The following is a 16,595-nucleotide window of genomic DNA, read 5'->3' on the forward strand; positions in this document are numbered from 1 at the left end:
TCTTTTAATCATCATCAGTGGGTGTCTCTGGCCATGTCAGTGGTGGCAATCGCAGCCTCAAATATGCACAAAAGAAAATCAGCCAAAAGTAACATGCAACACAAACCTAAATAAATTCAAAATATCAGTAAAATTAAATAAATTGCCAAACACCACTACAAGGTTAAATAACCTAAAAATAAACACAGCAAGTATAAAAATAAAACATGCAAGTTACACAAAATGGGCTTATTGCCACATTTACAGGTATGAAATGGTGGTACACTTTAATGAAATGATTGTTGTAAACCTGTACATGCACAGAGAACTGCATGCAGTTTCAGTCGTAAAATATCAAATGGTTTTATAAGTAGTATGAAACATATTGGTCTGGGGCCATAACATGAGATAATCTGTCTGTCAAGTATTTCTGTATTGTTACCTCAACTCAAAAGAGGAATCCCAAGTGCTCCACATCAGGCAATCAGACTACCAGTGCAAAGCATCAACATTAAAAGTAATTGTTGATCACAAGTTGGTATGATCCGTGATCTTGCCAAATGCCATTTAGTCCTGTTGGACACATGATTCAGTGTGTGTGTGTGTGTGTGTGTGTGTGTTTTTAACTGTTAAACCAATATGAAAGAAACAATGAGCCAATGGCCAATAGGGGCAAACATGCAGCAAACAGAAAATGATTGCAGAAGGCCTTCAAAACCCGAGTGAAACCAGTCTGCAACCAGACAATAATTCTTTCCTATTTAACTAAATAAGCCTGAATAAACTACTCAAAATGTTGTAAGTTGCTTAGCAAATTTTCTATGCTGTGTAAGTTAACCAAAGATACAGAACTAAGAACTGTCATGGTTTTAAGGTGTTTGGCCAACATGCAGACACAGTTAGAGAACAAGAAGCAGTTAAAGATGTTTATTTAGGCTACACACGGATCTGATTGCTCACTACGTGAGCTGCAGGCGAGGTTCGGTACGTCAGACTTAGGAGCACTGCGGGAAGAAAGAGGAAACTGATTAACACTGGGTGAGTTAGGGAAATCTGCGCTGATGCTGCTTCGCTTACCACTAGGTACGGATAACTTACCCAGGAAGGGTGAGTGGAAGAAGGGATTCTGCGACTCTCTGCTTTCCGATGGGAGAAGATGGCTGAGCATTAGGTGAGCAAGCGGATGGAACATAGGCGGGGAGCCCGAGCAGCACCACAGCAGAGACAGGCACAAGGAGCAGCTGAAGGAACCAGAGTGAATCCAGGAAAGGGGGTCTCTTGTCCGGCTTGGTACAACCAAGGGGGCTTGAGGGGAATGCCAGAGCAGAATCTGAGCAGCAGAAATTCAGGAACCAGTCTTCAGCGCACAGAGACATGACGGGTGAGTAATCCAGAGCACGACGAACTGAGAGAGACAGTAGACAAAGTTAGAACTGGGAATCCGAAACATCAAACTCACAGGAACGAAGAACTGTCGACAGGACAGTTTAAGCTCGAGCCAGAGCAGCCACAACAAGCCGCAGGTGCGGGCCATGCCCACCTGTCAATAACAGCCACCTGTGGAAGAGAGTTAGTAGAGCACGGCACACATAATCCTGACAAGAACGCCATGGGAAAAAGCTGTCAGAAGGAAAAAGTGATCTGGTAGCCCATGTTCTGTGAGTATTTTAAACTGGAGGATTTTGACAGAACAGGTCAGACACTTAGGATCAGAGCTGGAGCTATATCTTTTGCTCTTCTGTTTCCCTGCTCATCTCCACAAGGTCTATGTATCACTATGCTGTAAGGACACTATATTTCAATGCCAAACTATACAAAGGAATCAGTGATGTTTTTTGTATTACTATTTTGATTGAACAGAGTGGTAGGCTGTGTGATAGGACTAACCTACATCTGCCATTATGCTTCCAGTGATTAGTGACAGCCAGGAAGTCTTGATCAGGGCAACCATATTATCACTGCAATACAACATGTTTTTTCTGTACAATGAAAAAGAAAGCTTTTTATTCCTGTCTTATCAAGGAGGACGAACTCTGTGGATGCCAAGCCTGGCCTCAACATTGTGATAATGGACATGTTGAAGGAAAGACTAAAGGCAGACTAGAGCACTGCATGTACTGTTCTCCAGCAGCAGAAGAAACTGGGTATCCTCCATCCCCTAGTTGTCAACATTGCAGCTTTAGTTTGTTACCACAGCTATCAACCAAACCGTTTTGGTGGTTTTGTGGACAATTAATTGGTGTAAATCTCATGGTTTGGGTGCCAAATTCTGAAAAGCCTGTTTTATGAGGTGTGCCGTAGGGGTTTGGTGACTGATGATGTACCTGCATCATCAGAGCTATCACTTGCTCACACTAAAAGAAAAAAAGAGATCTCATGATTTCTTTTGAGGGCACAGGAAAGGTGGTGAGATCAGCTAAGTGTTTTCTTCGCCACACAATGACAGGGCAAGCTGTCAAAGTGGCCTTGATCTGTCAGTTTGTGCTGGCTGAGATTGGTTCTGAGGGGGCACATTCAAGAAAAACAGTTTTGAATTGACAACCACTATTTTGTGCTGATTTCACTAGTTGTGTCTGTCTCCCATAAACTAATGCTACAGCACATTGCCAAACTAGACAGTCTTAGGTTTCAGAGTGACAACACATGGAAAAAGCTGTGTCACACACACACACACACACACACACACACACACACACACACACACACACACATACACACACACACACACACGCACCTGTTGTAAAACCTTATAAATATATGTACAGTATGTATATATGTTAATCAATATTCCCCAAATAGATATATGTACATATACTCTTAAAGGTCCCTTGTATATCTGTAAATCAATGTGAATATAAAAACGATTACGCAGAACCAGTTGAATGTGAACATTTGTTCTCTTTCTTAAGAAAGCCCACATGTCACATCTACATTACAGGAACTGGTTATAGACACAGAGAACATGTTAACTATTTCAGTATTTAACACCACAGTAAAAGTGTTACACACGTGAGTTGCTGTAAGCACTAAAAAGAATAAAGGCCTTTGTTTAGCCCTTATCTATTTACTAAACATGTAAGAGTAAATATAATAATCACAACAAAAGTTACAATAGTTGTCTTTAGTGCCTGTTGTTTCTCAGTGTGTCGGTGATTGAGAGAATGAGAAATATTAACTTAAAATGTTGTTCTACAAATTGTTTTAAGTTAATTTATTTACATTTTTATTTATTTACTTATATTAGTTTTGTGCTACATTCAATATGGCATATGCTCTGATGTATTGCAGCAATGGACCAACCTACTCAACGAAGCGTATATATATATATATATATATATATATATATATATAAACACACACACAAGTGTGCGTGTCAATATTACAGCAAGTGGTGCTTGCCTTTACTCGTTTGCCCCTATTTGCCACTGTACAATAAAGCACTAAATTCCCGTTTTTACAGTGCATATACAACAAACAGTCCTAACTTAGCATTCCTAACATTTGTATTAGCAAAACATTATAGCACACAAAACATTACAGCAGCACTATCTTGCAAGTCCGAATGCCACACGTAAAATTTAGCTTAGCTACTAGCTTACTCAACCTAAGAATGTTAACTAACACTCCAAAACTAAACACACAGGGATAAATGAACAATTTTCCTGACATTACTAGTGACTTCAAAGTAGTCTCGTATTGCTATATTTGTGTCAGTTGTGCATATTTAGGTCTATATATGAATGAAGATAAGAGAGCAACAATGAGCATCTCACATCAAAATGACAGGCCTTTATCTAAAAAATCCAGCTGGTGATAAAACACAGGAAAACTGAAACATGAAGATAACCGTTAAAGATTTCATAGTTGTTGACTGGTATAAGGTAAACTTTAAAGAAAGGATCTGTTGTACAAAATTGTATCTGTATGAAAAATTTACTGTTTATATTGTATACATGCATTTGATGAAGTCCAATTACAACTTACAAATATTTATATCCTACCATGTTTTGAGAATTTTGTCTAATCATTTTACCCAGGCCTAAACATAACATTTTATGATATGATATTTTTATAATGTATATGGCAGTTTAAAAAGAGGGAAGGTTGGGAGGGGGGATATAACAGATAAATTAGAGCTCAACCTTTGTAGAAGTGGAAAATGTTAGATTGAGAAGATGAAGTGAGCACAGTTTCTCAAGTTCAAAGACCTCCCTGTGTGTATAAGGGGAGAAAAAAAATCAAAGATGACCATCATGATGACCCCATGGGACCTTTTGGTGAAAATTCAAGAGACTGGCAGGACAAAAGTAGAACATTTCTAGAAGTGCCCGTCCTGATATATTTTCTCTAAAACGAACAAACACTGTTTTGGTTGTTTGAATGTTTGGGCTGCTTTTTGCTTCAGAACTTGGATGACTTGCCACAGTTTATGAAACCATAAATTATTTACTTTTGAAGAATCTCTTGAAGGCCTTCTGCCATCAATTTATGACCCTAATCTCAAGTATGTTTAGGTTATGCACTGATCCGAAGCACATCAACAAGTCCCCACTGAATGTTTCAAATAACAAAGGAAAAATAAATATATGGGTTGTCTCTGTTTTGCCCTGTGACAGACTGGCGACCTGTCCAGGGTGTACCTCGCATCTGGCCCAGTAAACGCTGGAGATAGGCACCACTAACCCCCGCGACCCTATGAGGGACTAAGCGGGTTAGAAAACTGATGGATGGATGGATGGCCTATTCAGAGGCTGGACTTAAATCAAAATCAGATACTGCAAACAAGAGTGTGACAAAATTCCTCCACTGAGATAAAAAAGACGCATTGCGATGTTTTCCAATGTTCCATGTTTTAAAAAAGGGTAACACAGGCAGTTAGTAAGTTTAGGTAGAAATTACTTTTTCACATAAGGTCTGCTTGGTTTGCATGTTTTTCCCCCTTATTAAATAAAATAATAATTTCAAACTGCATTTACTTATTTACCGAAGTTGTTCTCTGTCAAATTAAATGCATTTTATTATCTGAAGTGTGACTCGAAAAAGCAAAAAACAGAATACTTTTTCATGGCACGTTATATAATATATAAAAGTTGTGATGCTCACATTACAAATTATTTCAAAATGTCAAAAAATATAGTATAGTATATTTATATACTATATAGTAGCCTGGCTTAGCCAGCGGTCGTATCGCGTAACTGTAGTATTGGATGTATAAGTGTGTTAGGAGCATCGCGCAAGTTCCAGGATTTTACATCTGCCCCCCTCTGGCGACAAGTTGAAATGACACCTGTGTTGTGCACCTGCATGGGAGAAGAGGAAAAGCATCTGGTGCTGCAACTGCAGAGGTCTTTTGTTTAGAGGTGTAATGTCTTCTGAGGTAAGAAGGCTATAAATATTTAAGTTAGCCCATGTTCTCTCGCCAATGCATCAATTACAGCAGAGACTAAACAAAGCAGCCAGGTGAACACGAGTAAGCAGCACATCACATCCACGTGCACACCCAGAGAATTTGAAAAATTAGAAACATTTGAAGAATGTGAATAATGTAAAGAATTTGAAGGAATTTGCATTGATTTCAATGGGAGCAACAACAAAAAAAAAAAAACGCACAAAAAGTAAAATATTTTAAAAAGTATAAAAGTTAGCATAACATGATGTATAGCAGTCATGTTGGATACGAGCCGAACGTTTTGATACCATAATTGTTAAAATCAGTTCATTTACCTCGATCATTTGCCAGTGTTTACTTTGTTGGATATTAGTTAACAGTTTAACAGTTTAATTTAAATACAGCAATGCAAATTATTAATTCAGTTAGAGTTAAATCACCTGAAGCTGAGGACGAAATGAAAGTAAAATTAATAAATCATATTTACTTTATGTTAAAGATGTTAATCAGTCATATAATACGTTTTTGGAAGTATTTGTAAGTATATATAATCATTATTGTTCCCTTAAAGAATATAAACAAATATCCAAAAATAGATTGACTCCTTGGATGACAAAGAGCTTGGAAAAGACATGTAAAAAGAAAAAAAAGTTATACAAGGATTTCAACTCAGGAGAAAGAGGCCCCCGCGGGGACATTTTCAATGTCCCCGCGGGGGCCGGCGGAGCCCACGGGCTCGTCCCCGTGGCTCTTGGGGGCGTCGGCATTGCGGTGGCTGGGGGATTTCCTCGGGGTCGTCTCTCCTCTTTCCTTGGGGGGGGGTTGCAGATTTCCTGTGATGGCCCCTCTCGGGCGCACTGCTTTGGGGGCCCCTTTGGGAGTCCGGTGCCTCTGTGCTCGGGGAAGGCGGGTCTTTGGTTCTCCACAACCACTATCGAGCTATTTCCTTCTGTATAATTTTCACCTAAACTAGTGCTCTCTCACAAACTCCCACAGGTGCTGGGTCGCAGGTATTAAATGTTCACTTATATACAGAAAGCCTATAATTTATTTATTTATTTTCTTTCACTTTCTTTTTTAAGGTATGACATTACACATGTCAGCTTAAATAATAATACATTTAGCAGTGGTATTAAGGTGTTACTCGATTGTATCTGTTGCTTTATGTCCGTTGGTTGTGCTGTTCTTTTTGCGTCTCTTTCCAGGTGATGGAGCAGACAGAGGACGTTTTATCATTCTCTTCCTTTTATCTCTTCTTTCTTTCACCTCTTCTCTTTCTTTTTTTTCTCTTCTTGTTCTTCCTTTACTCTCCCACTTTCCCATAAAAAAAAAAGAAAATATAAAGTATATAAAGTATATAAAAATAAGTTAACGCCGGTGCTGAGAAAGCAAAAGCAGGATTATTATGACAGGTTGCTGCAAACATACTGCAATGATATTAAGGGTACTTGGAATATAATTAATGGTATTATTAAAAATAATAAAGATAGAGATTTCCCTATATGTATTAAACACAACGATACTATAGTAGAAAAAAAGAGGATATTGTTTAAGTTTTACTTTATTAATATCGGTCCTAACTTAGTGAATAAATTGCCAAAGGTTAAAGATGGAAAGCATAATTATAATTTCAATAATATTAATACAATATTTCTGGGAATAGTGAGTGAAAGTGAGGTAATAGACATAGTTAAAAAAATAAAAAATAAAATGAATCCAAAATTGTAATGATATTGATATGGCTACTGTGAAAGAGCACATTTATAGTATTCTTAAACCTCTGACCTATATTTGCAACAGATCATTCCTAACTGGAACCTTTCCTGATAAAATGAAGATGGCAAAGGTTTTGCCAGTCCATAAAGGTGATGACAAGGAAATATTAACAAATTATAGGCCGATATCATTGCTACCAAAATTATTTATAAAAAGGCTGGATTCTTTCTTTAATAAAAATAATGTATTGAATGAGCACCAGTACGGCTTTAGGAACAACTGCTCCACAACTTTAGCTGTGATGGAGTTTGTGGCGCACATTGCTGCAGCAGTTGACCAGAAGCTTAATACTGTGGGTGTGTTTATTGACTTATGCAAAGCATTTGATATTATTGACCATGCACGACTATTAGGCGAATGCGAACTGTATGATTTACGGGTGGGTTACATATCTCTGGTTAAAGAGTTATTTGAGTAATAGACTACAATATGTACAAATTAATAACACAAAGTCACAAACATACATAGTTAAATTAGGTCTTCCTCAAGGTTCAGTCTTGGGACCTAAATTATGTATACTTTGTTTAAATGATATTTTTGCAGTATCTAGTATTTTAAAGTTTTTAATGTTTGCTGACGATACAATTTTTTTTTTCTGGAAAAAATGTGGATAACATAATAAAAAGGGTAGAAAAAGAGTTAGCTGAGTCGAAAACATGGTTTGATTACAATAAGTTGTTGTTAAATGAAGGAAAAACTAAATTTATGGTTAGTGTGAAACTGTGGCATGAATTGAATGATCATTTTAAGTTATGTCCTTTCTTGGTGAATTTTAAAAGAGCGTTAAAATGTATAATTTTAAAATCATATGTTATGTAGATTTGAAGATTTATATACGTATTGTTAAGAACCTGGTAGGTTGTAAAGGTTGTAAGTATAAAACAGGGTAGGCAAGAATAAGCTTTGCTTCAGCCTATTCCTTTTTTTGGTAAATTGTGGGTTTGTTTGTTAATTGTTGTTTCTTTTACTATTTCCTGTGTTTAATATTGGATAATTTACCAAATATAAAGTCATTGATTGATTGATTGATTGATTGATTAAGAGCAGTGGAGTTTCAATGAATGGCTCTAAACCAACACTAACTGGACACATAAATATTAGAAGTACGCATGCACAGACAAAAAGTAGGAAGCAATGAGTACGCACATTGCCGTTTGGTGAGCATGTCACAATGATTGGCATGTTGGACAACCAGTAGATAAAAACCGGATCTCTTAAATTAAGACATAATTTAAGAGATCAAAAGCAACAACATATTTGGCTGACAAACTTAGCTTTACAACTTGACTGATGAATGTTGATGTGCTGACAAAACATATGGTTTGTCATTAGTCTTATCCTGAGGTGGAAACTCTCATTATTCATCTCATAATCAAGTTCCCAGGCAGTAAATCTTAATATTCAGGATTGTCTAACCTTAAATATAACAGTAACTTTACAATATTATGGTTATTTAATATCTTCAGAAACCTGATAGAATTTGCAGATGAAGAAGGAAAACGACTTCAGTGAGACATCATCAAATATAAGCAGCAGAAATGTGGGACATTCATTACTGCACAGCACTGCTGGAATATGACTTTGATGTGCAGATGATGTGCAGCTAGAGAGGGAAAGAAGCAGTGACACTGGAATGATAAGTACTCTGACAACAGAGCCGAAATCCTGTTGAGAGAACCATCGCTTTTCATACTCTCCAATTACATGACTTTCGTTCGTGGCCATCATGAATCATAGAACAGATCATGATCCTTTAATGGAGACATTGAATTACTGACACGTTGGGCTCGGTTGTTTCCTGATCCCGTCATTCTGTGCGCGGCGGCGTGAGGAATGATCTGAAAGGGATTTTACTTCCCACAAATGTGTTTGGTGATGCAAAGTGAAGCACATGGGATTATTCTTTGATTGAGGACATGTGTGTGAAGAACAATGTTGATGGAAGAATATTTCTCTTAAGGTATAAAAGGCACTAGCAGTAAGGTTTTGTAGGTCCTTTTCTATAATTTCACTCATATATGTATGTAGTGTGAATCAGAGTATGACAAATATTTTTGGAAAAAGTACCATGTGCCTAATCATCTACAAGCTGACAAACTGTATCTGTTTATGTTAGACAGCAGCATTTTCTGTGGTTATCACTGTGTTCTCATTGCAAACAAGATGGCTCTGGCTTTGAAATCTGCACCGTCTTTTGTGTTTTGTTCGCTTGCTCTGCCAGTCCCCCAGGGTCTACTATTTTCTTTCCATCTTCGAAAGACACACCGCTCAGTTTGTCTAAATACAAGAAGCATGTGCTCATTTGAATAGGAGTGTGATTATGTGAAAAACGATGTGGTATCCCTGAAACTGATTCCCACATCCTCCAGAGGGTTAAAATGGGCGGATCGATTCTTGATGGCTCATGTTTTAGGTCCGGTTGTCCCTTTTTCATAAAAAAAATGTGAATATGAAGTATATTTTGTTAATTCATTTTAATGTTTTGTGAAGAATAAAGTACATTTGATGAAGTACAAAACATAAATCATTTCTATCACTTGTTGATTCTATAAAGAGTCTTCCACCATGTAATTTGAATATAGCCTAGTATTTTCTTCCTGAACACTGATATTTGGCCTATTTTAAAATGTTATGTTACCTACAGAGTATTTGCCTCAACATATCTATTCCTCAAGCAATCACAAGGCGAAAGGTGAGATACACCCTGTACAGGTCACCAGTCCATCACAGGACTACACAGAGACACAGGTTTTTATTTTATTTATTTGGTGGATCCATTTAAATCAAAACAAACTTAAAAAATAAAACAAAATAAGAATAAGAATTATTCCAAACCAAAAAGGAATAGGCTAAAGCACGTCCGCCGACAGGGGGGGGATGGGAAACGGGTCAGTTGTCCCGGGCCCAGGACAGATGGGGGGCCCAGATGGGGGGCCCTGACACTCTGACTGACCATTAAAATGGTCACTGTCAGTCAGCGCGCACTTTGCTGCTCCACCTCCCATCTCGTACATGGCTCAGCGGCGCCAGCAAATCAGCACGCAGGCTCAGCATGGCCCGCCCTCTCAGCTCTCTCACACAAACAACCGCGCTGCTGCTGATCAGACTCTGAGAGAGAGAGACCGCAGGAGTGGAAAAACATGAAGAGGGAAAGAAGCGCTGTTTGGCTCTATTTTAATACCGTAAATGAAATCAAGCTGTATGTTTTGTAAAAAGCTGGTTAAATTCAGTGGAAACACAACAAATTTATCTAAGCACGTGAAAAACCATGAGCAAGAAAGCGTCGAGCGACAGAAATGGAGAGAGGAGACAAAACTTCTCTCATTGCCCTGACAGACCCAGACCCACAGACTTACGTCACTGACTGAAGCGTTTCAGTCCTCCAGAGAACATCCAGGTAGATAAGAGTGGTCATCTTCAGCAGCAGTTCATGTTAACTTTCAAAGTAGATATTATATATCATATGTTACTGGAGCCCACACAGAAAATTAAATTAGGACCTTGAAAGAACCCAGTACATATATCCTATTAAAAAGTATTATTTAAGATAAGATAGCATTAGCTATTCCTTTATTTGTCCTACGATTGGGATACTTATAGGATTAAAGCAACAGGCAGGTGCACACAACACAGACGAAATTAGATAAGGATTGAAAGATATAAGAGGTGGATTAGGAAAAAAAACACTATGAACATAACATTATTATTTAATTGTAATAATAAAATAAAAAACCCCAAAAGGTCAACAGTTTCATGATACATCAAGTTTAGGGACTGGCTAATATACAGCAGATCGAAAAAGGCCACATTTTGGCTGCAGTGCTTGCTGTTATCTTATGTAGAAAAGATCAACTAGTGCACTAAATTCAGTAGTGTGTGTGTGTGTGTGTGTGTGTGTGTGTGTGTGTGTGTGTGTGTGTGTGTGTGGCGGCAGGTGTAGAAGGGGGGGGCAAAAAGACTGCGTTGTCCCGGGCCCTAGCAAAGCTGTCAGCTTGCCTGGGCTGAAGCAATGCTTATATTAACCCAATATTATGATCAAACCACTTCTTGATCAAATGCAATTCTTTGGGTGCAATAAGTTTTCTCCGGATTATTCTTCGCTTGCAATAAGTCATCAAAGTCCTTACCAATACAAAGAAAGTTGGTATCATCAGCAAACATTAGGTACTAACATCTTGGATACTGTAACTATATTGCTTAAATGAAGTATGGATAAGTTAGGCCCCAGGACAAAGCCTTGTGGTATTCCTCAAGTGAGTCTCTCAAACTGTGAATCCACATCATCAGTTGTTACATTTTGAAGTCTATCAGTTAAATAACTTTGTAGCCACTGATTTGTTTTCCCATGAAGGCCATTACATTCACACTTTTTTAACAAATGTGTAAATATTATGCGGAACAAAACATGATTCAAGCACACTCCTACCTGAGAGAAATTTAAAAAGAACAATTAACGTAACAGTCAGATTTCAGAACAATGGAAGGAACCCAGAGGACCCATACATCCACACCAAGACCAAGTAAGCACCATGCAGAAAGACCCCAGGCCAGGATTTGAACCGTGGAGCTTCTTGCTGCGAGGTAACAGTGCTACCAACTGTTATGTAATCAAGCCATGTGGAAGAAAATCAGACTAAAGTTTAAAGTTACGGAAATGTGAGACTTTTACAGCCCCCCAGGGACTGCCTCTTACAGCAGTGGGGCTCACTGTATAAAGTCCTGCTGCCCAGGTTTATTGGCCAGTTTTGCCCACTGCTAAGTTGGAGCAGCATTGAGGAAAAAACTCTCATCTTCCTCTCCAGAGGATTTGATTGGAGTTCGGAGAACCGCCCCATATGCAGGCTGGATCAGAACTAAGTCTACAGCCTATCTTCTGCGTAATCAGACGCCAGAGTAAGGAATCCGTAATACCGAAAACCAGCCTTGTGATTTTCCTCAGCTGTTGCAGGAACACTAAGTATGCTACAGCCTCCAGCAAAAGGCACTGATTTTCACTGAGCAAATCACTCTTTAAAATATTATTTTCTCAAATAATGTTTTGTTTAACTCAGGATTTGCACTGTGAATGGGTTGAAACACATACCAAATATTGTTATAGATTAGTTAAACTAATTTCTCATTTAATTTAATTTATTTTTCTTTAATTTCTTTAAGATGAACTTTAGTTCTCTAACTTGGATCTGTAGTGAACCAGGATTCACTGAATCATTCTGGTGATGCTTTTCAACCATTTTACTTGTCTTTTGTTTCTTTTGTCTATACATAGTTCCATAGCTTCTATTTATCTTAACTTTGCTTAGTAGTTTTAGTTATGTTTCACTAGTCAAGTAGAGAGGATTTGTTGATTGAAATATAGTGTTAATTCAGATAAACAACAATCTATGGTGGTGTTCTCTGGATGCTCATTTATTTCTGTTAATAAATTCTTGAACTTGAAGAGAAGTTGTCACTCCTTTATTCTATATGTGTGCAGAGTTTGCTGTTAAGAAAACACCAGTGCTCAAATCACCCTTTTAACTATTGTCCTAATATCAGCTGTTTGGGCTGATATTCTCAGGACAATACCTAACAGACTGAGGATTATTTAATAAACATTAAATAACTTAAACAATGTGTAATGGCACAACACAACTGCAACACTATGCAGTCAAACAAATTTGTATTTATTTAGATGTGCCTTTATTCTGTTTGAAACTAGGTTGAAAAACTTTCTAAAACATGTTCTATAATTTTATTTGTTGTAATATAAATGTGTCACTTGAACGTCCTTAAACTTCTTTTGCACTCTCCATGCCTTTCGCTGGAAGAATGTAGTTATCATAAACGTTCTTTTTCTTCCTCCCCCAGCAGGTTATTCTTAAATTGGCTTTTACATTGTATTGAGCAATGCGCTTTTGTGAAGGATGTGGTCAGACTTTCACACTCATGCACCACATTTTTTGATCCCTGTGATACTGGCATTCAAGCATGTAAATCCCACAGTAGGGAAAAAAACAAACTGAAATTTACAGAAGGCATATCAGCTGTTTTGTGACACCACTAACTGCAGGGTACATACTGCTCCCTTTGAAAAGCTGTTGTCCCACTGTTTCTAATCTTCCCCATGTAGCTTGACACATCCAAAAATGCATTAAGTCTGTGTGTCACATATGATGCACCCCCATTTTGTATAGTGTTGGGATGATGAGTGTAAATTTCCCAGCATTCTACTGCATCAGGACAGGATATCTTACTTTAACTGAGATGTCAGTCTTGTTTAACTTTTCCCAAACTAAATTAATGGCTGATCATTTGAGCATGCTCCAAGCATCCAGGAAAACACGGTGAGTAAATCTTCATCAGCACTGATAAAGCCTCTGCATATCAACACAAAATGATTACGTACCTGTGATGAATCTGTCTGCTTCTCTCTGAAAAATCTCTGTCTGCAGTCTCAGTGAGTCTGCAGTCTCTCTGCATGCTCCAGCTTTGCTCAGATAATCAAGATCTGAACAGTTACACCTGCAGCGGCTCCAGTCAAGTGGAGTCGCTGCACCTTGGAAGTACACTATATATTCTAGCCTTGCCCAGTGTGTAACAGCCAGATTCTTGAAAGCCACAGTGTGAGTAAACCATCCAGTGTTCCTTGATTGTTATTTAATTATCTCGTTCCTGTGCCCCGCACTCTAACTACAAGAAGTGGATCATTCAGTCAGTGATTCGGATCACCCAGATGGAGCCTTTGGATCCAACAACCAGAGCCAGTGCAACCTTACGGCTTCTGAGAAGGTTTGTGGCTTCTATTCAGTGCTCTGACATTCAGCTGTTCTCGGACACTATCCCTGTTCTCTCCCCCACAGTGGTTCCAGAGATTGCTCCAGCCAGTTCCTGTTCCAGCAACTAAATCTTTTTTTTATGTCTTTCTGTGTCGGCTCAATTACCAGGTATAAATTTCATTGTTTTCGAGACTTAAATTAATTGTTTAAATCCTTTATAACATTTTGGTCATTTGTGGCCTCGTACAAAAGAGTGTGGAGCTCCCAAGGTGCATTCACACAAAACGCAAATGTTGTGGCCTGATCGGTTGAGTTAATTCAATTAAATTGTATCTATATAGAGCCAATTCATGAAACATGTCATTTTAAGGCACTTTCCAAAGTCAGATTCCATCTAAGGGAACCCAGTTGATTGCATCAAGTCTTGACAAGCAGCATTCACTCCTCCTGAAGAAGCGTAGAGCCACAGGGACAGTCGTCTGCATTGTCCATGGCTTTGTAGCAATCCCTCATACTGAGCAAGCATGAAGCGACAGTGGAAAAAAAAACCTCCCCTTTAACGGGAAGGGAAAAACCTGCAGCAGAACCAGGCTCAGTATGAACGGTCATCTGCCTCGACCGACTGGGGGTTAGAGAAGAGACACAACAAGAGACATGTTAACCTTGTGTACAGGTGCAACACAGGAACGATGTGATGCAACAGATGTGTTTCTAGCAACTCAACAGCCGTCTGGAATAACTTAGATCAGCTCTATTTCAAATTCTATGACTTTTGCCCTTGTCAAATTAGGATTCTTACAATGAATGGAGATTCTTTAAAGCACAGTCTTGGAACCCATTCGACGGTTTGAATAGTTTGGAATTGTAATCAGGACATATAATTTAAATATGAGTCAAATGTATTTACTGCATCTATATTGTATTATTACAGCTGGGTCCATTAGAAAAGAGAAAAACAGGTAAGAACTGTTGTAAAACAAGATCTTTTTCTACACTTCTGTATAAAATGGTTAAAGCTCAGTCCAGACTTTTGAAGAATGCCTAGGAACTTTCACTTTTGACAAGTTTAGAGTACCTTCATCTTATACTATATTCTACTATGGTGTGTTATCTAAATAGACTGTTTTTTTTTCTTTCTTCCACTGTTCCAGTTTTTTTCTTTGTTCAATATTTACTCTGGTATTTACCCTTATCTTCTACTCATGGTGTTTCTATAAAGCTAACTTTAGATTAGACCGGTTTGCTGTTTTTCTTCTCTTTTTTTTTCTCATTGCTAATAATTATGTGTAACTGTCACTGTGTTTGCAATTGTCACACTTGAATGTCCCCATTCTTGGACAGTAAAGGAATTCTTATTCATACTAGTTTATGTTTTTCTGTGCAATCATTTAGAATTGTTGACCTTTAGAGGTTCTTTTGGTATTTCTTGACTAGCATACTTGTGTTCTTTATCTGAAAAAAAGGTTAATGGATGTGGTGCCATTTATTTTATCTGTTTCTGAAATCAGTGGTACACAGACGGCTTACATTTCTTTAGCAATACTGTTTGGTTTAATCCTCAAATCAATAAGTGATTAAGTTAAACATGATTTTTAGTTTCACAGGTGCCGTGTACTACAAGAAAAGTGGAAACATTTCTACCATTTCTGCCATAGTGAAAAAATGGCCACATTAGTATGGGAAAAAATATTACATTATAATATAAAATTATAAAATTATATCACCCTCTCAAGACTCACTTATATCATGTAAATTCACACAGAATTTATATATAAGGAGATGAGAGAACCTTAAAATGGGAAATCTACTCTTTCCTTTCTCCCTGAGATTTGAAATATAACAGGCACCAAAGTGTGAATCCAACTGTTATATGAGTACATTTCATAACCACTTAAACTGAAAGCAATACAATTTTATCTAACTGATGTGTAGAGGAATTATTAACAATCCATGCTTTCATTAATAGTGCTAAGATGATATTTTAAGAGACATCTTTATTTTTACATCTTCTTTCTGATCTTATGAATCTTTAATGTTGCTTTTTGTCTTAGCTTGGTATTCAAACCATAACTGAAGGGATCTTGATAATATAAAATCTTTTGACCAGTGAAAGTGTTCTATGCAGCAAAGAACCAGGTCAAAACAAACTGCATTTTAACTGCATTTTTAACTACAAGCAGGGGTGTATATCCCATTTATTTTTACTTCTTTTTTTGGGTGGGGGTGGGGGTGGGGGTAATAAACACTTTCCTGCACCTTTGCAACTTTTCTTGTGGGGTTGAGCCCTCAGTGTGTTCAATGTTTTTAAAAGTAATATTAGTAGTTATAGCATTATTCTTTATTAGTCCATGTTTTACCTTTATACAGGTAACAGGTTTCTACCTGTTCAACCAGTAATGTCCACAATGGTATTAGGAGAAAGGTAGCAATGGTCCACCCTTATAGTTACGTCTAACATGTACTTGCATGCTGCCTTAATTTCCACTATAATCCATCAAAGTAGTGTCAAAAGAAATGAAGCTCAAAGTAAGTTCCAAAACTATAAAGGAAAAGTTCCAAAACTATCAAGAATAATCCAACAAACTCAAACTCCTCTTCATAAATATATATTTACTTTTGTATCAATAAACACAAATTTAACAAGATATTCTAACTGTCAGGGTTTGTGGAAATAGAACCCAAATTCAGCAAAGCAC

This window comes from Fundulus heteroclitus, chromosome 11, assembly GCF_011125445.2.
Source record: "Fundulus heteroclitus isolate FHET01 chromosome 11, MU-UCD_Fhet_4.1, whole genome shotgun sequence".
NCBI lineage: Eukaryota > Metazoa > Chordata > Actinopteri > Cyprinodontiformes > Fundulidae > Fundulus > Fundulus heteroclitus.